Source organism: Scylla paramamosain, chromosome 3 (genome assembly GCF_035594125.1).
Source record: "Scylla paramamosain isolate STU-SP2022 chromosome 3, ASM3559412v1, whole genome shotgun sequence".
NCBI classification, from domain to species: domain Eukaryota; kingdom Metazoa; phylum Arthropoda; class Malacostraca; order Decapoda; family Portunidae; genus Scylla; species Scylla paramamosain.
Genome location: NC_087153.1, coordinates 10757501 through 10784371, shown reverse-complemented (window position 1 = coordinate 10784371; position 26871 = coordinate 10757501). Strand labels below are relative to the sequence as shown.

General features: G+C 41.4%; 1 long non-coding RNA gene across 2 annotated transcripts in view; it reads right to left on the bottom strand.

The window, feature by feature from the left end:
• Window positions 1–26871, bottom strand: part of LOC135090179 (uncharacterized) — a 178504-nt gene that overhangs the window by 30654 nt on the left and 120979 nt on the right. Inside the window, exon 3 of one of the 2 annotated variants that reach the window (XR_010261810.1) lies at window positions 15598–15636. This is a non-coding gene — a long non-coding RNA (uncharacterized LOC135090179). Of the gene's footprint in view, window positions 1–15068; window positions 15637–26871 lie in introns of those variants that run through there. The other variant, XR_010261809.1, reaches the window with a different exon arrangement.

Sequence of the window (26871 nt, the reverse complement as noted above, 5' to 3'; positions counted from 1 at the left end):
GTAAAAGTAAGTGTAAGCACAATAAAAGCAAACATAACAAGAAAAAAAACAATCTGTATAAGTATGTGAATCTCCCTCTGTTAGTATATGAGTGACAATAAAAATAACAATAATCATAATAGAAAGAGGAAGAAAATTAGTGTTCATATCTAATTTCAAACATTACAAAAAAAAAAAAAAAAAATCGAGGGAGGTTGTTATGATTTCCCATGTAATATATCCTGCTATAGTTTCGTAATCTTAATGAAGTCCATTGTTAATGTATAATAATTGATGTTCAAAGCTCAATTATAAAAAGAAAAGAAAAAGAAAATAACACTTTCAGGGTGGAAAAAAAAGCTATAAACAAAGATCCCTCAGAAAGATTATCATTATATTCTGCATAAAATATTCTGATAGGTGTCTAATCATCACGCGGCTTAGTATCAGTATTCTTAAGCGGTTCACTATCTAGTATTCACTTCTTGCAAGGCGTTCTGGTGGAAGGTAGTTGAGTTTTCAAGGATGTCCAGGATTGTAATCATAATGTAACAAAGACTCTCAAAATTTTATATATATATATATATATATATATATATATATATATATATATATATATATATATATATATATATATATATATATATATATATATATATATATATATATATATATAAAGAAAGAAAAGCGGATTAATAATTTCTATAGTCTCTGAAAAGTCTTTATGAAAAAAAAAAAGTTTGAGAATATATGACCATAATTAATGACATCAATATATTATAGTGAATTTTAAGAATTTCCGCGATTCTATTGATAGTTTAACAACGATCTGTAAAAAAAATAAATAAATAAATAGAACAAAAAAATAAGAAACCGACTAATAATTTCCATGGCTTTTGAAAACAATTCTTATAAGAGTAGCAAGTGTTTTTGAGAGTAACTAATGACATCGATATCGATGTCGATATCGATATCGATGGGTTTTTCAAGGATGTCCACGAATTTTGTTGACAATTTAACAAGAACTTAGAAAAAAAAAAAAACATGAGAAACCAACTAATCATTTCTGTGGCCTTTAAAAACAAACCACATGATTCTGGAGATGGGCGAGGATGCACTGGCGACGGGCACAGTAAAATGAAGCGTCCTATCCGCCTTTGTTTGATCCGACGCCGCCACGCCCGAGGAATGATGAAGCAGTTAAAGTGGAGGGTGGAGGAACGGAACTCCAGATCCACCTGGCGGCAGATCAAGTGATGCGGCGTCTCTTGAGCTTCGTGTGTGTGTGTGTGTGTGTGTGTGTGTGTGTGTGTGTGTGTGTGTGTGTGTGTGTGTGTGTGTGTGTGTGTGTGTTAGTTTGTTATGTTTTTCTTTTACTGACTGATTCCTCCGTTTTTATAAATGAACATTATCAACCATAATCTAAACTGTATTACTCATTATGTCTTATTTAGTCGTTATAATTTTGTGGTCACTAGAATGTAATCTATTTAATTTGTGTGTGCGTGTGTGTGTGTGTGTGTGTGTGTGTGTGTGTGTGTGTGTGTGTGTGTGTGTGTGTGTGTGTGTGTGTGTGTGTGTGTGTGAGAGAGAGAGAGAGAGAGAGAGAGAGAGAGAGAGAGAGAGAGAGAGAGAGAGAGAGAGAGAGAGAGAGAGAGAGAGAGAGAGAGAGAGAGAGAGAGAGAGAGAGAGAGAGCATACATATAACAATACAGTTAACGCCTCATTAATTATGACACACAACTCATTCTGTCCCTCATCAAGTCCTCATATATCAAAAAAGAAGAAGAAAAAAAAAATAACGTGGCTTACATTACTTCTCTTACATTTCACTTTAAGCATTCTTCATTGCCGTAGCGAGTCAATTAAATTTCACTTACATCAGTATAAGAAATAAAACCTTTCATGTTATACTCACCTAGACACATACACACAACATGTTAAAATTACAATATGCATGAAAAAAAATCTCAACACGCACACAAACGCACGTCAGAAGTTAAAATATAGAAGAAAAAATAACCGAGATGTAGCCCAAATTTTCTGAATACGACGTACGAACAAAATTTACATGAAAGCAACATTATATTAAGTCTCCCGTAATGAGCAGATGAAAGCGTGGCAGGCAGGGATAGACGAGGGAATACAGGAAGCCTTTATCTAACCACGGCGGGATGATAGCCTGCGTGTGGGCGAGGGAAAGACTGGGCAGGGGGATAACTAGCCACTGTGGTGTATGTATAAATATATTTCAGACATCCAGAGAGCCACGGAAAGAGAACCTGACGAGGGCCGGGAATGAGGAAGTGTAGGAGGACATGGGATGAGGGAAAAAAGGCAGGGTGAGTGTACGTGAGTTTAGAACGAGGCTGGGTCGAGGTAGTGGGCGGAAACTGGGGTGTTTCTGCAGCCTGGAAACTCACGAATGAATCAGTAAACACCTACACGTTCACAGAAAATGGACCAAGCGACGGTAATCTGGAGGGGAGACTCACTCGCTTACAAGGGACGGACTCGACCAGGGCTAAGAGAGAAGGGTTGTGCTATTGCTGGTGCTGGTTATGAGGAAAGGTAAGAGAGAAAGAGAGAGGGGGAGGGAGATGACACACTGCCCTCGAATAATTATGCTCCTTTAAATAATGGGAGTGGAGCAGCGTGCGTGTTCATATACATGCATTCATCCACTTCCTAACCTTCCTACCTAATTATTTGCACACACACACACACACACACACACACACACACACACACACACACACACACACACAAAATATATGCACACAAAAAAAATTACAGAAGCAATCATCATTACTATTACAAACATTCCGTGTGTGTGTGTGTGTGTGTGTGTGTGTGTGTGTGTGTGTGTGTGTGTGTGTGTGTGTGTGTGTGTGTGTGTGTGTGTGTGTGTGTGTGTGTGTGTGTGTGTGTGTGTGTGTGTGTGTGTGTGTATGTGCCCCCGTTAAGTGCTTAAATGTTATTCCATCACCAGCACATAACCTTCTGCTCGCGTGCACTCTGAAGACGTTCTTTCGCTGCCAATTAACACTTCGCTCTCACCCAGCCAGCCTTTACATCACTCCCTCGTCAGTCTGGGTTTTCCTAACTCATCCTTACCATAATGAGGGTTCCTCCACACCCACCTGCCCTTCCTTACCTGTTAATTAACTCACTTTCCATCACTTCCTTTGCCTCACGTCCTTTTTTTTTTATCTCCTCTCAACATCCAATCACCACAATCATTTTCACTATAAACCTTCACCATCTCCTCTCACTCCTCCCTCGTCTCTTAGCATCACCCATTCATCCCTATCACCCTCCAAGCAAGAGCACACGATCCCCATAAACCCTAAATTAGCTGGAGGATGTGGGAAGCTGGCCGGGCTGCGGTAGGGTTAGCAAGTAGGAACGGATTGAGAGGTTTCACATAAGCCCCTTGATAACGCAGGACTGCAGTGTTGAGGCGAGGAGAGGCTCATTAATTCACTACCTGCCCAGGTGTCTCCCGGGGCTGCGACACACATACGGTCTAATTGGGGAGGCGGATGGCAGGTGAGGTGGCCATTGCCATTAATTAGGGATGGCGTGGAATAATGACGCATCGCTACCTTGATTAATGGTCGGTGGAGTGACGTCTGAGGCTGGTGTGGTGCGTCGCCGTCACTCTCGCTTCGTAGACTTATTCCACGAGTTTTTGATAAATTTTTGGACTTAAGGTAAAGTAATACACACACAAGTGCACTTATGTACACCTACTCACACCTACACACACACACACACACACACACACACACACACACACACACACACACACACACACACACACACAAGAGGGCGGTGTGGTGTGCCGCATTCACACTCGCTTCGTACACTTATTGCGCTGGTTCCTGATAGGTTTTGGTACGTAAAATAAGAGGTAAAGGGATACAAAGACCCCATAACAACCCCTCCATCTCCGCAGTATACCACCCTAAGACGCACCAGACGCACTCTCTCTTACCAAAAAAAAACTACACACCAAACAAAAAATTATCCCCACGAAAAAAAAAAAAAATCACAAGCACCCATTCAAACACCCCCATCTCCCCAACACCTATACAACACCGGGGCGTTCCTGAAGAGTTTTGTTACGTAAGGCAAGAGGTAAAGTGTTAAACAGACACACAGACAGACACACATGGAGCGGTGTGGTTGTGTAACAGTCACCCGCCTCTACAGACTGTTCCTTATAGGTTTGGTACGTAAAGTAAAAGTTAAAGAGATACATTTACTTGTACTCACACCTACACAAACACACACACACACACACACACACACACACACACACACACACACACACACACACACACACACACACACCACGGATACACAAACACCATCGGATCTTTCTTGCTTTGATCTCGTTTCAAAGCCTCTGACCACCGCACCAAGAAACTCTCTCTCTCTCTCTCTCTCTCTCTCTCTCTCTCTCTCTCTCTCTCTCTCTCTCTCTCTCTCTCTCTCTCTCTCTCTCTCTCTCTCTCTCTCGGGAACGTTCGCAATATTCAGCATTTTACAATACGAATTTAATTTTCTCCTTACAAGAACCACTTCTGCCTCAGCATCATTGGAGGCAAATGATCCTCTCCTTCCCTCCATTTCCTCCCTCCTCCTCTCTCCCTCCCTCCCTCCCTCCCTCCCTCCCTCCCTCCCTCCCACCCTCACTTCCTTCCCTCCTTCGGTCCTCTTTTTACATGATCTCTAGAACGATTCTCCTTTGCACGACACCACAATTCTGAACTAGAAAGAGGAGGAGGAGGAGAAGGAGGAGGAGGAAAAAAGACAATGTGGAGATGAGAAAATTGAGGAAGAGGCGAGATGAGGAAAGTTGCAAGAAATGTGGAAATTGAGGAGGAATAAGAACATGATCATTATAAACAAGGAGAGAGAGAGAGAGAGAGAGAGAGAGAGAGAGAGAGAGAGAGAGAGAGAGAGAGAGAGAGAGAGAGAGAGAGACAACCCCACAGGAAATAAAAGTAAAAGAAACAGATGTAGGTGACAGACACACACACACACACACACACACACACACACACACACACACACACACACACACACACACACACAGTCAAGCAAAAACAATATATACAGAAGGAGAGCGCAGGCAAAAACAAATGAAAGGTGGATATCCCTGACAGCGGGAAAAAGATAGATATGTAAATGATCAGATATTCGCTCCGTGTGTTCCAGCTGGCGGGGGACGGAGAGAGAGAGAGAGAGAGAGAGAGAGAGAGAGAGAGAGAGAGAGAGAGAGAGAGAGAGAGAGAGAGAGAGAGAGAGAGAGAGAGAGAGAGAGAGAGAGAGAGAGAGAGAGAGAGAGAGAGAGAGAGAGAGAGAGAGAGAGAGAGAGAGAGAGAGAGAGAGAGAGAGAGAGAGATGAATTAGGGATATGGATGGACGTGGAGTGGTGCTGGTTCTTGCATGAGGCGAAAAAATACGAGGATAACCAATAAATAAATATATAAAAATAGCTTATTTTTAGCACATGTTGCCAGTCACCAATCCACTGACCCACCCACCCACACATACGTAAACACACTCGAACGTCCCTCGTTTTCTGAAGACATACGAAGTGTTTACCTTTAAGACATCACCATTCATCATTACTCTTTCGCCTCACGTACCGATACCCACGGGCCACGAGCCACAAGCCACCAGCCACCGGATACCCCTGCACATCGTCTTCACTTCCCCTTCACCTTCAGAATCCTTCGCATCCTTAAACGCTTCTGAACTCAGGTGGAAGAATCGCTTTACTCACTATCATTAGGCAGTGTTTATTTTCCTTGCGTGAGGGTGCATGAGAGAGAGGACGGGAAAGCGTGGATGACGACCTGGATGAGCACCACTTGTTCTATTTTTATGCCTGTGGTTAGAGGAGGAGGAGGAGGAGGAGGAGGAAGATTGGTTGTGCAAGGTTAATTTAGGAATAAAATGTTAAAAAGTGATAATTGGCAATAACAGAATAATAAATTGTCTGATTTTACGTAGTTTGTTGTATTCGATTATTTTTAATGAAATGCCTAAGAGCACCTATGAATGAGTATGAAACATTTGAAACAGTTGCCACATTCAAAACAATTATTTATCTACTGCTTTTACAACGTACATCATTTCCACTTGGCATATTGTTAAATGTAGACTAGTCTTTTCTTATAACCTCCTGTTTTCCTACTGCTACTCGTATTTAAATTTCCAGATGTTGTGCGACTCTATACCTGGACGTGACCTTAACTGGCATTCTCCTCAATATAACCATAGATTAAAAGCCTCCATCTCTCAATTATACACTCCATTTGCTGTTCCCCACGTCCACTATCCTTAAAACAACCGTAGATTAAAACCTTCATCCACCTTTCACGCACTCCATTTGCACTCCACCTACTCCAAACACTCTTAACTGACACTTTCCCTAATACAACCATAGATTAAAAGCCTCCATCTCCCGCATAAGCACTTTATTTATACTCCACCTCTTCCACACACTCTTATTTGACACTGTCCTCAATAGATTAAAAGATTCCATCTCCTTCCCATGCACTCCACTGACATCCCACCTCCTCCACACACACACTCCATCATGACTATCCTTCCTTCCTATTCACATTTCTTTCTTTAATCTCATCCACACTTATTGCTTGCCAATTAACTTCCTATCCTCAGCTTTTCAGACGTATCTTTCCACCACACCATTCTGACCTATATTCCTCCCATCTAACCACCTCACACACAAACACAATGCAGGCAACACTCAACTCTCACTTTGGGGAGGAGGACGAGAGGGACGAGAGAGAGAGAGAGAGTGAACGAGAGAGAGGGAGAGGGAGAGAGAGATTTGTATATAATCCCATAATATCCTGAACCACCCTGTGCAAACTAAACGCAGTAATAACTAACGCAATATTCACTCTGACATCTCAAACGATTTTACTAAACCCTTGCATTTTATATTTTAGTTTAAGGCTTCATGGATTGAGTTGTATAAAATAAAGCAGGAAACAGGACAGGGATTGAGGTAAGACGAAACACCAATAAGCTAAAAGTATCTATCTATTCCATGAGGTCAACAGAAGGTAAAAATGTCGTGTGTGTGTGTGTGTGTGTGTGTGTGTGTGTGTGTGTGTGTGTGTGTGTGTGTGTGTGTGTGTGTGTGTGTGTGTGTGTGTCAGACTGAAGTAGAGGAGCATGTACGTGTGTGCAAACGAGCGTATTGTGCTGAGAAAAACGTGAAAAAAAGAAAAAAAAAGAAAAGAAAATCAACAGTGTAATTCTCAGACTCTCCCACCACCACCACCCTCCCCTTGCCCCACTCTTGTCACCCTCCATTCAAATCCTCTTCTGCTCCTCCTCGCTCTGCCCTGCCCACCCTCCACGAGGAAGGCCTAGCGACACTTACACAACATCCTTCTTCCCTCACACTGCCTTCCTCCTTTAAGACCCGGAGAAGCTTTCAGAGTATTCGTGTGTTACTGGAATTTTTATATTTCTATCACTATTATTTCTTTAATTTTAATGCTAGGAATGTAGATAAAGAGACGATTAGTGTGGTTACTCCTGATACGCAGTGTTTTGAGTTGCATAGCTAAAAAAAATTTGTCTATTCAAAGGATTCTATTCTCAAAAAAAGGAAAGTTATATGGGTAATCAGGATTACCGTTTTTTTTTTATAATGTAAAGAAAGATTATGAAAAGAGTATATGCATATTTATTTATTTATTTATTCATTTATTTATTTACTCCTTTGTTTGTTTGTGTGTTCATTCGTTTTTTCACATATTTCAAACCGTTAAGAGACAAACTAAAGGGAACATATTGGATAAAACTGCAAAGTTGCTGGTCCGAAATGAAAGTATAAAAAGAAATAGATTTGCAGTTAGTAGGCCAATTTATTCATATACATTCATATATGTGCGTGCTGGTGTCGCGGTGCACGGCGACATCAATAAAGAGAAAACTTGTTAGGCAAGAAATCAAGTCTTTTATATGAATACCCTTCGCCTTGGATTGTTTTCATATTGCATTTGTTAAAAAAATACCTTATAGGAATAAATATCGTATATCATTGCTACTAAAGATTGAGCATATTGATGAAATTAAAATTGTAATTGTTAAAACTAAACCCAATGGGAATGAAAGATTGAAAGTATAAAGTGTACATAGATACACTGAAGTTGAAATCCTCACACAAGGACACAGGATACAGGCGAAGCCGACCAACGAGTCTCAAGATCACATGCTTTACTCACGCCTTTAGCATAAACAATAACATTACCACTCCGCCCGAAGCGACACAAAGTGAATCATTAAAACTCTTCTCCTCGTTACAGTAAGATTCCCTGATAGCTTTTCTTGCACCACATATTTTCTTCTCACATTTTCGTTCCCGTTCAAAAATACATTAGTGCAGGCGAATTTAGTTTGTCATCTTACTCGTCCAGCAAAAAAAAAATAAATAAATAAATAAAATAAAATAAAATAAAAAAAAAGCTTCTGAAACTAATAAACTGCTTGTAAAATTTTTATTCCAGGCTGGAAGACCGCTGTGTATTTTGTTTAACACGGTTTTGTCCTGCAGCCAACTCTTGCATTCAGTCTATTGTTCATTCTCTCTCTCTCTCTCTCTCTCTCTCTCTCTCTCTCTCTCTCTCTCTCTCTCTCTCTCTCTCTCTCTCTCTCTCTCTCTCTCTCTCTCTCCCGTCCACTCACTCTCCAGCACTTCATCACATATCGCTCCTAAGTGCCCCTCGTTCACCAGCATTTTTACCTTCCCTCGCCACTCTCGCCTCCTTCCCGCCACGCCACACACGCCTCCCGTCCAAACACTTCCCTTCCTCGACCATCCACTTTCCCCTTCCCAGTACGACCCTTATATTATCTTTTATGTCCTCCCATCGCCCCTCATATGATTGTTTTACCTCATCCTCATCCCCTGGTACTCCTCCTCTTCTTCTTCTTGTGCTTCTTCTTCCACCACCGCCTCCTCCTCAGCCACTGTCATCCCACTAACATCACTCACTCTCCCTGCTCCTTTCTCCTCCTCCTCCTCCTCCTCATACTTTTTCTTCCGTCACCTTTATAGTATCTCTTTTCATCTTCGTGACATGGCTACCACTCCTCCTCCTCCTCCTCCTCCTCTTCTTCTTTTTTCTCCTCGTTCTTCTTCTTCTTTTCACTTTTCATTTCTTTTATGTTTTTTTTCTGAATATTCTCCTCCTGCTCCTCCTCGCCTTCCTCCTTTTTCTTCTTTTTCTTCTTCTCATCCTCCTCCACCTTTTCCTCCTCCTCCTCCTCCTCCTGCAGGAATGCTAGTCCTTCTCAGGCTCTCAAGTTAATCTTTGTCATTTCCCCACCACATCTTTTACAAGGTACTACTTCTGCTCCTCTTTCTCCTCCTCCTCCTCCCTCCACTCTCCTCTCGTCCTCCTCCTCCTCCCTCCTTCCCCCCTCTCCTCTCGTCCTCCTCCTCCTGTAGCCTCGGGGACACTTGAGGTTCAATTTCCTGTTTGATGTGGCAGAATGGCACATGTCAATACACTGAGGGGTTTCCAGGACCACGTTATTGCAATTTACTGTAATGCTTTTTGGTTCATGCGTGGCTCCCTTGCTCTTCCTGCGGACAGTGAGATGATTTGTGAGTTTGTGGTGTTATCTGCTTCGTCCATGCTCAATTTTAGATACATATTCGTTTTTTTTTTCTCTCTCGATGTGGGATGATTTGTGAGTGTGTGGTGTTATCTGCTTCCTCCATGCTCGAATTTATTTACATTTTCGAGTTCATTTGTAATTTCTTTCCTGTTCTCTTTCGATGCAGGATGATTTGTGAGTATTTGGTGTTATTTGTCTCAACCATGCTCGATTTTAAGTTACCTTTTCGAGCTTATTTTGAGTTTTTTTTTTCTGTATTTTTATCTCTTTTTTTTGGGGGGGTTCAATTTGTGATAATTTATGTGGTGTTATCTACTTAAATCACACTTTCGAAATATTTAATATACTCTTATTTCCTGGTTCTTGTTAAAGTTTAGTACATTGGTCAGTACTCTTCAAAACGAATTATTCCTGTACTTTCCGCTCTTTCTTCTCAGCATTTAGTGTTATCACCACAAATACCACCAACGTCATTACTGTTCCTCGAGATCTTTTATGTACATATGTTCTCGGTTCTTGTCAACTCTTAGTACTATCACCACAAATATCACAAAAAACACTATTATTTTTCAAGATCATTTCTGCATATTTATCCTTGGTTCTCGTTGAAGTTTAACGCTATTATCAGTGCCATCATAAACACTATTACTTTCCCTTCTCTTGTGTGTTATTCTTGTCCGTCCCCTTCACCATAAACAGCCTCAAGGTATGGTGTTAATTGCTTTTCTTTTATGTTTCTTTGTGTCCTTACTCCTCCTCCTCCTCCTCCTTCTCCTCCTCCTCCTCCTCCTCCTCCTCCTCCTCCTTCCTCCTCCTCTTTCTCCTCCACTTCCTCTTCCTCTTCCTCCACGTATTTTTTTTCCAGTAAGTATTTATGACGCTCCTCCATCTTCTCCCAGTCACTTTCCCTATCATCCATACCTCCTCCCATCTCTCTCTCTCTCTCTCTCTCTCTCTCTCTCTCTCTCTCTCTCTCTCTCTCTCTCTCTCTCTCTCTCTCTCTCCTCCTCTTCCTCCTCCTACAGCATCACCTGAAGGAGTGATAGCGCTGGTCAGTCCCTCTCCCTCCTGTCCTTATCACGCACGCCACCCTCCTGACGGCGCTCAATATGTTGTCGCGGGGAAGGTTTGAGGGAGGGGAGCCGGGAGGGGGGTAAGTGGTTGTGTAGGGGGCGGGAGGGGACGGGAGGGAGAGAGAGGGACGGCCATCGCTCCACGGGCTGTGCGTCCCCCTTGTTTGCTTGTCCTACCACCTTGAGAGAGAGAGAGAGAGAGAGAGAGAGAGAGAGAGAGAGAGAGAGAGAGAGAGAGAGAGAGAGAGAGGGGATGGGGATCAATGAGTAAATGAATGTCTAAACTGATATATTAAATGCATTTCCACCTCTGTTGTTTAAAGATAATGAAAGCATAGCCACTGAATCGAAATGGAGACACTTGAACACTTTCGTAACACTTAGAAACTGTTATTAGAGTACACAGACATACGAAGCAAACATTTAAGAGATGCAAAGTACCTCTCTAGCTTACTGAGTTTCCTCATTTCAACTATCGACACGAATCTGAAGCCAAGATAGAGTGATACTGTGTTGTATAAAAAATTATTCCATTTCCTGCCTGCATCATTTGTTAGGAAATATTTACAATATCTCACTAGTTTAATGGGCCGCCTCTTTCATCCTTCCAACATTTGAGGTCGATACGCTAAACAAGGCTTACTCCATTCTCTACCAGTGTCACTCCTCAAAGAAACACTTATTTTGCTACCAGCCAAAATCTCTCTAGTTTAATCGTTTGCTCTTTCAGCCATTGACATGAATTTCAGACTAGGTTAGTGTTACCGTGCTATAGCAGACCTCATTCCACTCCTCTACCAGTATTACAAGTCAGAAAATACCCAAAATACCTTACTAGTTTAATCGTTTGCCCTTTATAGCCTTCCCGGTAATTTTCATGCCAAGTTAGTGCTGCTATGCCATATCATACCTCATTCCACTCCTCTGCCAGCATCACTCTTAAGAAATACTCGCGTACCATCATAATTCCTATTCCTATTCGTGCATCTGCGTCTGAGTTTTATCACGGTTATTCTTCAAGCATAAAATGATGATGAATTTAACTACGTACGCACCCCATTTTACTGCCAAGATTCGCAAGTTTTCGCTGGAGGTTTTAAAGTGCTCGGAAAGGTTTCCACAGAGACGCTGGTGTTCCAATTGTGAGTTATTTCTTGCAGCTTGTGAGTGATGATGGGGGAGAGAGAGAGAGAGAGAGAGAGAGAGAGAGAGAGAGAGAGAGAGAGAGAGAGAGAGAGAGAGAGAGAGAGAGAGAGAGAGAGAGAGAGAGAGAGAGAGAGAGAGAGTAATGTGGCAAAAATAACATTAGTGACAAAAAAAAGCAAATAACGCAAAGAACAATAAAAAATATAACATAAACCAAAAGAAATATTTACCACCAAGAACAAAAAAAATCAATATAACAAAACAGAATCAAACATGCTCCTCCTATTCCCCCCACCAAAAAAAAAAAAAAAAAGAGAGAGAGAGCTCCTTCCGATATATCCAAAATTATCCTTCCTTTCCTCCCTGGTTCTCCTCTTCTTCCTCCTCCTCGTTCTCCTCCTCCTCCTCCTCCCCCTTTTTCTTTTTCTCCACCGTTTAGATGTTTCTCTCGTATGTATGGTCCCTAAAACAGTTCCACAAGGACCAACAGGGCTGCTGCTGTTTGTCCTTCCTCTTGCTTCATTTGTGTTTGCTCTTCCTCTTCTTCTATCTTTTCTTGTTCTTCTTGTTTTTGTTGTTATTGTTGATGTTTTTGTTTTTGCTCTTCTTTTTTTCTTTTTGTTCTTGTTCTGTTTGTTGTTGCTGTTGTTGTTGTTGTTGTTGTTGTTGTTGTTGTTGATATTGTTGTTGTTATTGTTGTTGTTCTATTTCTTCTTATTCTTGATCTTGTTATTCTTGTTCTTATTCTTTTTCTTTTTCTTTTTCTTCTTCTTTTTTTCGTCTGCCTTCTTCCCCTAATCCACCCTCACTCCCTTCTCCCCCTCCTCCCCTTCTCCTACTCCTTCTTCTCCTGCTCCTCCTCTTCCTCCTCCTCCTCCTCCATCATCGTCAACATCCCTTCACCGTTCAGATATTGAGTTTCACAGCGACGCAGTGTCTCCACCCCTCAAATTCCCTTTCCCTACTTCCTTTTATTCCCCGCTCTCTCTTTCTTACCCCTCTCCCTCCCTCTCCTTCCCCTCTCCCTCTTTCTCTCTTGCCCCCTTCGCGCCCCAGTGGCAGGAATTTTGTCTTGGTCGTCCGTGCCTCACTCCCCAGGACCTCCTCGCCACCTCTGCGTATGTCATCAATTTTCCTACCCTATGAAGTGAAAAATTGGGCTCATACATTAATTTTCCTCCTCTCGTCGCCCCCACTACCACCACCACCCCACCTTCCCTGCCATACACCCTTTTGAGTCACGGCTGTAGGGTGGGGTTGTGTAGGGGAAGTGTGTGTGTGTGTGTGTGTGTGTGTGTGTGTGTGTGTGTGTGTGTGTGTGTGTGTGTGTGTGTGTCGGGGGAGACTGGGAGGGGTTAGTCTTGGGTTGCGTGGAAGGTAAGGAGGTAGTGAGGTTGTTCTGTGGTTAAGTGTGAGGTGCTTTTTTCTGTTAAGGTGAGTGAAATGAGGGGTCTAAGTTCCTGTTTCTCTCTCTCTCTCTCTCTCTCTCTCTCTCTCTCTCTCTCTCTCTCTCTCTCTCTCTCTCTCTCTCTCTCTCTCTCTCTCTGATTGTTATTTAATGAAGGGGATTTGAGTGGTAAGAATTGTGGTCTCTCTCTCTCTCTCTCTCTCTCTCTCTCTCTCTCTCTCTCTCTCTCTCTCTCTCTCTCTCTCTCTCTCTCTTTATATATCTATCTATCTGGTTGGTTGGATGAGTAGGTGGTTTTGTGGTTCTCTACTCTCTCTCTCTCTCTCTCTCTCTCTCTCTCTCTCTCTCTCTCTCTCTCTCTCTCTCTCTCTCTCTCTCATTACCGTATGGCTTCGACACATGAAGAAATACAGCCAGGCGGAAATGACAGAGAGAGAGAGAGAGAGAGAGAGAGAGAGAGAGAGAGAGAGAGAGAGAGAGAGAGAGAGAGAGAGAGAGAGAGAGAGAGAGAGAGAGAGAGAGAGAGAGAGAGAGAGAGAGAGAGAGAGAGAGAGAGAGAGAGAGAGAGACTCCAAAATTCCATTACCACAAAACAATCATATTGGAGTAAAAAATACATACCAAGCCTTTTTTTTACTCCATCACGTATCGGAAATGACACGCCTCGCTCTATAAAAGGGAAACATATCCAGCTCTTCATTTTTTCCCTCCCCCGATTTTTTTTTTTTTTTGCATACATATTTTCCACCGCACCACCACCACCACCACCACCACCACCACTACCACCACCACTACCACCACCACTGCTGCCGCGGGATGGATGTTGACGCCCAGAAATATGTGATTTGATAGACCAACCGAAAAAAAGAAAGAGAGAAAATGAAAGGAAGACAAAAAAAATATTAATCCGATAATTGGGGCTTAGACAAAAATGAAAATGGAAATAAAGAAGAAATGTTTCGTGTATATCTCCTTCTATTATTGTAAAAGTTGACGCCCAGATAGATATGAAAAGAAAATTAAGAAAAAGAAAGGGAAGACAAAAAAAAATATTGATCCGATAATTACGACTGAGGTGAAAAATTAAATGAAAATAAAAACAGAAACAGAAAACATGTATTTGGAGTTATTACCTAATTTATACTTAATATTTCACGTTGAACTCCAAAGAAATAAAGAAAAATAACATTAATCCGATAATTGCGACTTTGAAATAAATGAAAATGGAAACAGAAAACGTATTACGAGTCTTTGTGTTCCTTTGTGTTTCTTTGTGTCTTCTCTTTCTCCTTTTCTTCTTACTCTTTCTCTTCTTGTTATTATTCTTGTTTTTCTTCTATTTCTTCTTCTTCTTCTTCTTCTTCTTCTTCTTCTTTCCCTTCCTCCTCTTCTTTTTCTTCTTCTTTCTCCTCCTCCTCCTTTTCTTCTTATTCTTCCTCCTCCTCCTCCTCCTTCTCCAATGTGTCCTTCGGGAGACTCCACGCAGCCACGCATCCACGCATCCATCCATCCCTCTCTCTCTCTCTCTCTTCCTCTCTCTTCCTCTGCCTCGTCTCTCTTCTACCAAGACAGTATCACACACGCGCGGCTCTTTAATAATGTGAATATAATCTTCTCTTCTCAGGCAGACGAGTAAATTTCCATCTCGAAACAAAATTAAGTGCATGAGTTATTACATATAAGGTAGGGAATATGGAGGAGGAGGAGAAGGAGGAGGAGGAGGATGAGGAGGAGGAGGAGGAGGAGGAGGAGGAGGAGGATAGAGAAGAGAGAGAGGAGAAAAAAATAAATGTAACTAAAAAACAAAAGAAAAATAGGAACATCTGCAAGAACTAAGACGAAGAGAAGGAAGAGGAAGAGAAAAGAGAGTAGACGAAGATTACTGGATGAAGGACAACGAGGAAGTGTAGGACGAGGATGAGAGAGAGAGGAAAAAAATAAACTGCAATAAAAAAAAAGCAAAAAAGACCACGCGAAAAAAAAAGAAAGAAAAGTGAGAGAAGGAAGAGAAACAACAGAGAGGAAAGGGAAGGGAAGGGAAGGGAAAGAGGAAGGGAAAAAAATCACCGTAAACAAAACAAAGCAGTAGAAACACACGGAAAATAAAACACCAAGAAGACAAAGATGACGAAGAGGAAGCGAACAGAGTGGAGACGAGACGAGAGACGGAGAGTTCCAGACGAGAAGGAAAATAAATAAAGAAAACGAGATCAAGGTAGAGAGACAGAACTAATATAGCAGGATAAGGAACATCAAAGGAACACTATGTACAAACAACACATTAGCAGCAACAACATTCACACTTACACGGCGTCGTCCCGGCATCCCGCGGCATCCCCAAGGTGCCTGAGGAAGGAAAAAATTGCCAATTAAATCTACGAGAGGGGATGGCACACACTGCACGACCAACAGCGAAGGGAGTGCTATTGTAATATGAAAGAATAAAGTCGAGGGAGGAGGAGGAGGAGGAGGTGGAGGTGGAGGAGGAGGAGGAGGAGGAGGAGGAGGAGGAGGAGGAGGAGGAGGAGGAGGAGGAGGAGGAGGAGGTGAAGAAGAAGAAGAAGAAGAAGAAGAAGAAGAAGAAGAAGAAGAAGAAGAAGAAGAAGAAGAAGAAGAAGAAGAAGAAGAAGAAGAAGAAGAAGAAGAAGAAGAAGAAGAAGAAGAAGAAGAAGAAGAAGAAGAAGAAGAAGAAGAAGAAGAAGAAGAAGAAGAAGAAGAAGAAGAAGAAGAAGAAGAAGAAGAAGAAGAAGAAGAAGAAGAAGAAGAAGAAGAAGAAGAAGAAGAAGAAGAAGAAGAAGAAGAAGAAGAAGAAGAAGAAGAAGAAGAAGAAGAAGAAGAAGAAGAAGAAGAAGAAGAAGAAGAAGAAGAAGAAGAAGAAGAAGAAGAAGAAGAACATAAGAAGAACATAAGAAATAAGGGAAGCTGCAAGAAGCGACCAGGCTTACACGTGGCAGTCCCTGTTTGAAACACATCTACCTATTTCCATCTGTTATCCCCATCCATAAACTTGTCTAATCTTCTCTTAAAGCTCTCTAGTGTCCTAGCACTAACTACATGATTACTGAGTCCGTTCCACTCGTCTACCACTCAAAAAGAAGAAGAAGAAGAAGAAGAAGAAGAAGAAGAAGAAGAAGAAGAAGAAGAAGAAGAAAACAACAACAACAACAACAAAAAGAAAAAAGAGGATAATACGAAGGAATATACGAAAGGAAAAAAAAAAAAACAGTAGGATATCTTTTGGTCCCAACTAGGCTGTTTGGTAATGAAGGAAACGGTTAAACAAGATAGGTTACCGTGGCTTCAAGATTTGGTGAATAGAGTTGAATTTCCAAGGAGAAGAACGAGGGCCTTGATGAAGAATGATTAGGAAGAAAATAAGAAATGATACGATACGAAGAGATGGAATTGCATAGGATAACTCAACAGGAATATTTTATGTCCTTGTTTTACTAAATGGGAAACTAGAGAGACATAATACTATAGAAGAAGAAAGAAGTATAGCAGGGAAAGGTAGAAGGAAGAGGATGAAGCAGAAGGATAAATAAGATAAGAAGAATTATTAATTGTCATAGGTATGGAGGGAGACAGCAAAAAATTATTATTATTATTATTATTTGGAGGAGAGCAGTTTTCTCAATGTTTAGTGCAGGTTCGTAAATATGAAGAGGAAAAAAAAAAGTCAGGATGATTGGAAAAGTTCTCTTCACTATCTGGCACCTCGGCACAGCTGCTCGCCACATCAGAATTCAAGAAACAAAATATGTAGAGAGGAACAAATATATATACAGAGAGGGAAAAAAATAGAAAAACAAACAAACAAACACAAAATACCAGCAGCACCAGTACCGTAGTTGTCATCCTTTCAGTGGAATGACAAGTAACGACACATTCCACTATTGATCATATAAAGTAACCTAAAGAAACATCAGAATTCAAGAGTGAAAGAGAGAGGGCAAAAAAAAAAATTCAATCAATCAATCAATCAATCAAATACAGTACAATACAATACGATACAATAAAAACACCTGTACTTTATGAATGACTGACTGACTGACTGACTGACTGACTGACTGACTGATTGAATGAATGACTGACTGGCCGACTGACTGACTGACTGACTGACTGACTGACTGACTGACTGATTGAATGAATGACTGAATGGCCGACTGATTGAGTGACTGACTGACTGAATGAATGAATGAATGACTGAATGACTGACTGAATAGTTGACTGACTGACTCACTGACTGGCTGACTGATTGATTCAGTAACTGGCTAATTGGCTGACTACCTGACTGATTGACTATCTATGAATGAATGAATGAATGAATGAATGCTTGACTGACTGACTCACTCACTGACCGACTAACTGATTGACTTATTAAATGGCTAATTGGCTGACTACCTGGCTGACTTATTAAATGGCTAATTGGCTGACTACCTGACTGACTAACTATCAAATTGTCAGACTAAATAATTCAGTTTGAAAGAACATCTCAGTAACATTACCCACTAACACTCAGGAGAACACTGCATGAACATCCCTTCCCTTTTAAAGTCTCATTACTCATGCCACTTCCTCAAATACACAGTAGCCCATAGAATCATCCCCCTGAAAAAGGACCAGTGGAAGGACAAGCACCAACACCTTCTCTATTCCCTCATTCCACTCTCCTTCACCCATACACTAACCATCAGTATCATACCACCCAAAGTCTTCATACAATATGTCTCCTTCTTCCCCTTCGGCAGCACTACGCCAGAGAGAGAGAGAGAGAGAGAGAGAGAGAGAGAGAGAGAGAGAGAGAGAGAGAGAGAGAGAGAGAGAGAGAGAGAGAGAGAGAGAGAGAGAGAGAGAGAGAGAGAGAGAGAGAGAGAGAGAGAGAAAGAGAAATGCCCGCGGTCGTCTAACGTACGTAGGGCCCCTCAAAAAAAAAAAAACAACTCATCAAAGTTATAATTATGTAGTCAGAGAGAGGGAGGAGGAGGAGGAGGAGGAGGAGGAGGAGGAGGAGGAGGAGGAGGAAAAAGAGAAGCTATAGGAAAGCCAGGAGTACGCTTCAAATTATGACACTGAGGAAATCAATCAAGACAGCAAAAGGAAGATGAAAGAAGAACATCAGACAAAGACCGGAGGAACTTGATGGTAGGACAAAGCGAGAAGGCAGGACGAGATCAAGAAGCAGTAAGATGAAGGACAGGGCGAAGACAAGGAACACGAAGAGCAGGAGGAGGAGGAGGAGGAAAAAGATGAGAGAGAAGGAGAATAAGAAGTTTAAACCAGAGTAGGGAACCGTGACAGGAGGATTGGGTGAACTGGTCTCGATTCCCGTTTCCCGCAAGACGAGAACGAGAACGAAGATAAGGAAGGGGAATAAAATGAGAAAATATTTACGCGAACGAAGACGAGACAGGAGAAGAAAGAGGTATAATAGGAAGACAAAATACAAGGACGAGGACAAAAAAGAGAAGGAGAAAGCAATAGAAGATGAGACGAGGACGAGACAGAAAAGGAGAAGAAAGAATATGGAGACATGCAGGAGGACGAGTACAAGAAAGAGGAAGAAGACGAAGAAGACAAGTAGGTAGTGGTGCTGGGGGAAAAGGAGGAAAGCAGGAAAAAATTGCAAATATGGTAATGATGAAACAAACACAGAAAAAGAGGAAAGCAACATGGAAAAAAAAATAATAAACAAATGAGAAAGAAACGATGGGACGAATACGACAAGAAATCAAGCAAGAAAACAACAACAAAAAAAAATGGGTGAGAAGGAGGAGACGGGGGGGGTCGCCAAGAGAACAAGACGAGGAGAAGCAAGTCACTACTAAGCCCTCCGTAAGTCATCAAAACGAAGCCAAAGTTGAATTAAGTCAAGACTGCTAGACGCTACAAACTTTCTCCTACAGCGATTACAAAAAAAAAAAAAAAAAAAAATCAGTTTGATCGTTAGCTCAGACCAAGCCCCTTTTTTTTCCTTTTTTTTTTTTTTCAGGTCAGAGAAGAATCAACTTTCCTAACAAGAGGTTCTGGAGTTGTTAAAAGTTTCCAGTTTAAGCGGCTTGTTACACATATACGAGGAAGGGGGAGGGGGATGTACCTACTCCCACCAGACCCCTACACCTCCCCCACCCCGCCTCCTCCCCCTTCCCCAATAACCTTCCCTGACCCCATTCTCCTCGTGTGCTTCCCAAGACAACACATTAATTGGCTAGAGTCGGCTAGACGGTGTTACGACGAAAATTAAATAGAAAATGAAGAGATGAGGGACGAGAGAGAGAGAGAGAGAGAGAGAGAGAGAGAGAGAGAGAGAGAGAGAGAGAGAGAGAGAGAGAGAGAGAGAGAGAGAGAGAGAGAGAGAGAGAGTAATTACATACACACACACACACACACACACACACACACACAATCTGATGATACTGTCTCCAGAAAAGATATCATTGTTGAGAAAAAATAGAAAAGGGGAGATGAGAAATGGAAGACGACAAGAAAGATGAGGAGGAGGAGGAGGACGAAAACGAGGATGACAACAACATCGAGGACGGGAATGAAGACAAGGAACAAGAGAAGGAAGAGGAGGAAAGGGAGGAGACAATAATATTTTGCAGACATGAAGAATAGAGAAAGATAGAAGTGAGGTAGACGACAAGGAAAAGAATGAGGAAGATGAAGACAAAGGAGGAACACAAAGGAAGAATTAACAATAATACACCCATTTTAGTCTTACGAGGCTGTTGTGAAGAAGAAGAAAGAGAAAAGAGAAGAAAGAAGAAAAGAAGAACAACAAATAGGATGACGACAAGAAGGATAAGGAGCAAAGCAGGAAGAAAAAAAAAGGAAAAAGAAATAGAGAAGGGGGTGGACGACGGGAATGTTGAAATCGTGAAGAAAAAAGGGAAATGAGAATAAAAAAACAGGAGAGAAAGGCAAATTCATCTACCTGGCGAAGGAGGTGCGACAGGTGAGACTGCGAGGGCATAAATCACGAGGAGGGGACAGGTAGAGGAAGTGAGAGAGGGAGAGTAGGTGACAGATAGAGGGAAGGAGAGACGGAGAGTAGGAGACAGGTACAAGGAGAGAGAGAGAGAGAGAGAGAGAGAGAGAGAGAGAGAGAGAGAGAGAGAGAGAGAGAGAGAGAGAGAGAGAGAGAGAGAAAATACAGTAAAATCCCTCTTATCCGGCATCAACGGGACCGCCAACATGCCGGATACTTGAATATTGCCAGATACTTGAATAGAAGTGAAATTATGTCCACAATCACCACCCTACACTCACACTCATGCATCTTACCATAACAAAGATCAGCTGATCTTAATCAGCAGCTGATCTGATCAGCTGCTTAAGTGTAAGCACAACACGCTTCCTCTTTTCTACAACTTTAAGCATGATGAAGGCGTCAGGCGATAAACAGTGCACACGCGGGACTGAGTCACTGAGTAAACACAGTGCAGTGGGCTGCGGATGGCGCGAAGCAGTGCGCTCTGGTGGCGAGGGGACAAAGTATGCCTCGCGCGGGAATTTTAATCGATTTTATGAGTACACGTTGATTTTTTATTGATTTTAAGGCTCGGGGAAAAATGTGCCGGATACTTGAAGCTGCCGGATACTCGAATGCCGGATAAGAGGGATTTTACTGTAAGTACAATCTAAAAACTTCTTCCTTCTCTCTCCTCTTTTGTGAAAACAGTTGAAGATTTTGGCGGTCTCTCTCTCTCTCTCTCTCTCTCTCTCTCTCTCTCTCTCTCTCTCTCTCTCTCTCTCTCTCTCTCTCTCTCTGAACTCATTACAAGGATGAAACAGAACAATGGAGACGCAAGTTATAATGAATAAGGAAAAAAAGGCGAGGATTTCTCACTTCTTAGGCAAAAAGGAGGAACAAAGCGGTGATAATAATTACACGAGCGAACAAAGGAAGTGGAGGTGTGGTTGTAATTAAGAGGTGAACTTTTTAGAGCGGCAAAAGCATGAAACCAGAAGGAAGACAGAAAGAAAGGAACAAAATTGGGCAAATAATTGAAAATGAAGCCAAAAACAAAACGAGAAGAATACGAAGGAATAAGATATGAGAGAGAGAGAGAGAGAGAGAGAGAGAGAGAGAGAGAGAGAGAGAGAGAGAGAGAGAGAGAGAGAGAGAGAGAGAGAGAGAGAGAGAGAGAGAGAGAGAGAGAGAGAGAGAGAGAGATCTGAGGAGGAAAAGATGGGAATGGGGAAAAATAAATAGGGAAACACAAATAACAAAGTAGAAACGAGGGAATTTAGCTGAAGACAAGCAGACGAGGAAAGGAAAGAATACAAATGTGAAGGTATGTGTGGAAGATGAACACACACACACACACACACACACACACACACACACACACACACACACATACACACACAGGGTACATACACGCGAATGGAAAGATACGAAGAAGGGAGTGGGATGGAGGAGACGAAAGGAAGGAAAAAACATAGTGGTAACAAGCGTTATGTGTAAAGAAGCAGAGATGTTGAAGGAGGAAGGAAGGAAGGAAGGAAGAAGGAAGAAAGGGAGGTAAAAGACGAATGAGAGAGAGAGAGAGAGAGAGAGAGAGAGAGAGAGAGAGAGAGAGAGAGAGAGAGAGAGAGAGAGAGACTATACGCAGGCTGGCTACAATAATCAGTGCTAAACAACTTGATGAGAAAATATGGAAAATATGAACAAAAAATATTTCAGGGTAATCAATTTCTCTCTCTCTCTCTCTCTCTCTCTCTCTCTCTCTCTCTCTCTCTCTCTCTCTCTCTCTCTCTCTCTCTCTCTCTCTCTCTCATCCGACTAATTGTATCTGATTCGCCTCTTTCAAGAAGTTTGCCCGAGGAAAATCCTCTTTTTCTCCTCGACTCGTCTGTATCACTGATTGGAAAACAAGACTTTTATTCCTCCCAACATTTAATCATCTAGTTTTTGACCAGCTTATATTTTTCCCACTACAAGTAGAAAAATATGAGACTTTATTTATGTGAGTGTGTGTATATGTATTAATGTTAAGTATGTATTTGCTACCTTCTTTTTTTCTATTTGTATATGAATTCAGTGTATGAGTGTGGTGTGATTTGTCTAGGCTTGAGACTTTATGTGTGTGTGCATATCTGTATACATGTCAGATATGTATAAGCTACTTTTTTTTGTATTTGTCAGTGGATTCAATGTATAACTGTATCGTGCTTTGTTAAGGAGACCGCATGAGGGATTGCCGGCCAGGTATTCGTATATAGATGGATGGACGTGAATTCAAGGGTTATTTTTTTCTGGTGACTGTAGCGTGCGTTTCTTCCCCTTAAGAGGAGCCATAGTTCCCTTCACCGAAAAGTGAAATATGGCCGTCGCTTTCCGTGATGTGTGGCGGCACTTTCTCAGCCAGGCAAGTCACTTTTTCCAAGACCTTTAGGCTTAAGGCGCTTCGACACAGAATGCGCTGGGTTGTAAGGAGCGGCCGCGTATATGTACTGAACACACAAACTCTCACTCTCTCTCTCTCTCTCTCTCTCTGTCTCTCTCTCTCTCTCTCTCTCTCTCATACACGCACGCATACAGAGGTGTTCAGTGTTATTAATGGCATGATACATTTAATTAAGGGAATACAAATAAACGAATCTAAAACCGTAAGAGGAAATTAATGTGTGTGTGTGTGTGTGTGTGTGTGTGTGTGTGTGTGTGTGTGTGTGTGTGTGTGTGTGTGTGTGTAATACATTAAGATATACTAATGCATCAGCAGAAAGACAGACAAACACACACACACACACACACAATCTTTGAAGACATATTTGTATAACTGCCAAAATACATAATTTTAAATTTAACATTTTGAACACAAAACAAACATTTCTATCTGAAATTTCCCTTATTCTTTGCCTGTCCCATGTATAGCAAATTTTTATAGATGTATTTTCTAATGTGGTATTGCAATATGTAGTGTTTATTTCCCTTCATGATATGTTTCGTCTAATTTCCTTTTAATTTTATTATTACTATTATTATTATTATTATTATTATTATTATTATTATTATTATTATAATAATAATAATAATTATTATTATTATTATTATTATTATGATTATTATTATTGTTATTGTTATTATTATTATTACTATTACTATTATTATTATTATTATTATTATTATCATTATTATTATTATTATTATTACTATTATTATTATTATTATTATTATTATTATTATTATTATTACTATTATTACTATTATTTTATTATTATTATTATTATTATTATTATTATTATTATTATTATTATTATTATTATTATTATTATTATTATCAATATTTGCATTTGCAGTATATTTATTGTAATTTCCTTAGCTTTAATCTTGTAATTATTATTGCTATTATTACTAGTCTAGTTACTCAAATAATTCTTTAGATAGTTTACCTAAAATATTGCCAATTGGTGTTGGTGTAAACAATATTCATAATTATGTACATATATGTGACTGTCGGGAAGCTTCGGCTTGACAGTCTCTGCCATCTTTCTTCTTTTGTAAACATGTCTTTCTCAAATGTATTTATGCAAATGGGCAATAAACCTTTACTTACTTACTTACTTACTTACTTACACACACACACACACACACACACACACACACACACACACACACAACACACTTACGCACACACACACAAGGAGTCATATAGAAATCAAACACAAAGACAGCGCTCGAAATAAAAGGAAAAAAAAGTCATGTAACTCTTCTACTGTATTTTTTCTTGGACGAGACAATCCAATGGGGCTTTCCTTTCCATTTTTTTCTTTTTTTGTCTCCCTTGGAAAGTAATTCTCCTTCATACGTGACACAATATGAACTAAAAGAAACAAAGACGAACATGAGCAGGAGAGAGGGAAAAAAGAGCGAGGTAAGGAAACAACACATAGACACACACACATAAACACTTATATTCAGGCACACAAACACACAAACACCGATATACAGATACACACCCACTCACTCTAGGAAGCGACTCTATTTCAGCAAGATTCCCCATCACCCTCTGCAGGGACAGACAAGGAGCACCGATGGGAGGAGCGAGGGAGGCACTGAGCGTTGGGTAGGTCGCCTCAGGAACCGCCTTGCCCAGGGCCGCCGCGACACACCAACCACTCCCGCTCTTCCTCTCCCCCAATACAAAATCCACATAAAATGATTTCCTCACAATATTCCCCATTCATAAGTCGTCTCACTTGAGGGAATCTCTTTCACACGCAGCATTCACGTTTCCTTTCCTACGAGATCTGTTCTGCCGCCTTATACTGAGAGGATTTCTTTGGCGCATAAGGGTAATTCTCATCTCAGCCTCGCTTTCTGTATCGCCTCCCATCAGTCACTCAGCTCCCCCGCCGCCCTCGCCGCTGCCGCTCTTCATCCTGAGCTTCAGTGCCTCCATCATCCGAGCCTCTCCATTGTGGCTGATAACGCTGCGATGTGAAACGTAATACTCACACACTCATGGTCTTGTATTTGTCATCGTATTTCATTGTTTTTTTTTTGGGGGGGTCTATCTCTCGTCTAAGTCTGTGAACTTGAGCAACAATATTGATAGGATGTGATATGTTTTAATCTGGTACCAACTTTCTCCTTCCTATCACTTCAAGTAGTAGGTTCTCTTTCCATTCGTTTGGTCCTTCTCTCCCTCACTGACGTCTACTAGTGAAAGAATTTAAAATATCATCAAGTGGCAAAGAACAAGTCCCATCCTTCGCTACCCATCCCCCATACACTGTTATCCTTCTCTCCCTCTCTCTCTCTTGTCTATCACTAAATAGGATAAGAACACGATCTAACATCATAAGACAATTCGGAACAACAACCCTTGCTACTCCGTCTTCAATACCAAGGCCCTCATCACTCTCTCCCTCTCTCCTGCCTATCACTAAAACCTGGCAACAGCTAATAACAACTCCTACCCCTTGTCTTCCATATCCCGCCATCCCTCTCCCGTGTTTTGCAGGGTGCGTAATGAAGCTCCACTAGGCGAGGGAAGCACCAGCAGCACCAACCCCGAGGCATTGAGGGCAGCCCAGGAGAAGGAGACGACCGGTCTTTATGACGTGATAAGTGTAGCTTCTTCCTGCGTGAAAAGTTTGCTTATTTACGATAACACACGATCAACGCTCAGCCTGATGAACGACTCGCCGTCCCTCACGCACTCAAGTTTTGCCCCACTGAGGATACATTATTTCCCGTCCCATCTCCCCCGGTTTCAGTTTTACCTGCTGGGTCATTTACCTGGGCTCGTTTACCTGGAGGCCTTAAATCTACTGCTGTTTCCCCACCCGTCCTCGCGATGGTCTCTTCTTCCGCGGCTCTCTCGCTTTCTCTCTCTTCCTCTCTCTCTCTCGACGGTGTAAACAGGTCCTTCCCTCTCCCTCCCCCCTCCCCACAAAAGCAAAGAATTAATGCCCCATGAAAAAAGAAAAAAAAATGCCGTTCTCTCGTGATACTACTACAACTATTTCTACTGCTGTTGTTGTTGTTGTTGTTCTCATAGTGCTCTTCTGTGTACATTGAAAGGAAGATAATCATGGAAGGAGGAAAATAGACACGTGTCGTTGCCTTTTACATAAATATTCATGGGAGAGAAATAAGGGAAGGAAGATAAAAGAAGAAAGGAGAAAGAAAGAAAATAGGAAAATAAATTACCATGTTTTGGTAAACATTCAAGGAAGGAGGATAACAGGAGGGAGAGAGAGAGAGAGAGAGAGAGAGAGAGAGAGAGAGAGAGAGAGAGAGAGAGAGAGAGAGAGAGAGAGAGAGAGAGAGAAACGCCTCACTCTCACCACAATTACAATCAGACCTATCTCTCTCTCTCTCTCTCTCTCTCTCTCTCTCTCTCTCTCTCTCTCTCTCTCTCTCTCTCTCTCTCTTTCACTTTGCTTCCTCCACTTTCTGCTGGCTGTGGTGTGGAGTATGACAGATCGTGAGGCAGCGGAACCACATCACTCGAGGAGGATGAGGATGAGGATGAGGAGGAGGAGGAGGAGGAGGAGGAGGAGGAGGAGATAAGGGTGGACGAGAGGCATACAGGAGGAGCAAACAAAGAGGAGACAAGGAGTAGAGGATGAAAGAGAATAAGGTGAGAGGAGACGGAGGGAGGGAGGAAGAGAGAGACGGGTAGAGAGAAAGATAAACAAACAGACAGACATACAGACAAATAGACAGGCAAACAAGGAAAGCAAAAAACAAACATACAGACAGACAAATAAACAGATATTATACAGAAATCGAAAATTACAGAAAGGACATGGAGAGGAGGAGGAGAAGAAGAAGAAGAAGAAGAAGAAGAAGAAGAAGAAGAAGAAGAAGAAGAAGAAGAAGAAGAAGAAGAAGAAGAAGAAGAAGAAGAAGAAGAAGAAGAAGAAGAAGAAGAAGAAGAAGAAGAAGAAGAAGAAGAAGAAGAAGAAGAAGAAGAAGAAGAAGAAGAAGAAGAAGAAGAAGAAGAAGAAGAAGAAGAAGAAGAAGAAGAAGAAGAAGAAGAAGAAGAAGAAGAAGAAGAAGAAGAAGAAGAAGAAGAAGAAGAAGAAGAAGAAGAAGAAGAAGAAGAAGAAGAAGAAGAA